Source organism: Morus notabilis, unplaced genomic scaffold (assembly GCF_000414095.1).
Source record: "Morus notabilis unplaced genomic scaffold, ASM41409v2 Scaffold436, whole genome shotgun sequence".
NCBI classification, from domain to species: Eukaryota; Viridiplantae; Streptophyta; class Magnoliopsida; order Rosales; family Moraceae; genus Morus; species Morus notabilis.
The window spans coordinates 268,034-268,544 of NW_010362623.1; positions in this window are offsets into that span (position 1 = coordinate 268,034).

Consider the following 511-nt stretch of genomic DNA (forward strand, 5'->3'; position numbering starts at 1 on the left):
AAGTATACGAATCGCACAAGTAATAAAGTGTACAAGAGTACAGATATCGATCCCACGAAGATTGTGTTTAGCTTTTGTTAAATACCAATATTGATTAGCTTCTAGGATTGTTTTTTTTATATATTTTTATAACAATAACAAGAATGTAATTATGGGATGTAATTCAATGGTGAAAATGAGCTAGGCCTGCTAACTTCCCCTCTACTGTAAGTCTGACTAGAATGTTACCAAGAATGCTGCAGCATTCACTACCCCTGTTAACAGGAACTCCGTTATTGCATAAAATTCTTCCGAATTAATTATGACTAAGGTTCCTTAAACTATTTTCAACATATTCCTATGTGAATCCAGCTTCCAGAATGTAGATTTAAACTCAGGTTTCTTTAAGTTATGCAAGGTGAATAATATATTCCTATACCATCCACTTATCAACAACTAAGCAAGGTTATTGAACAACCATCACTCATGTTAGATCCGATTAAAACTAACCCTTCCAGTATTAATCTTAATC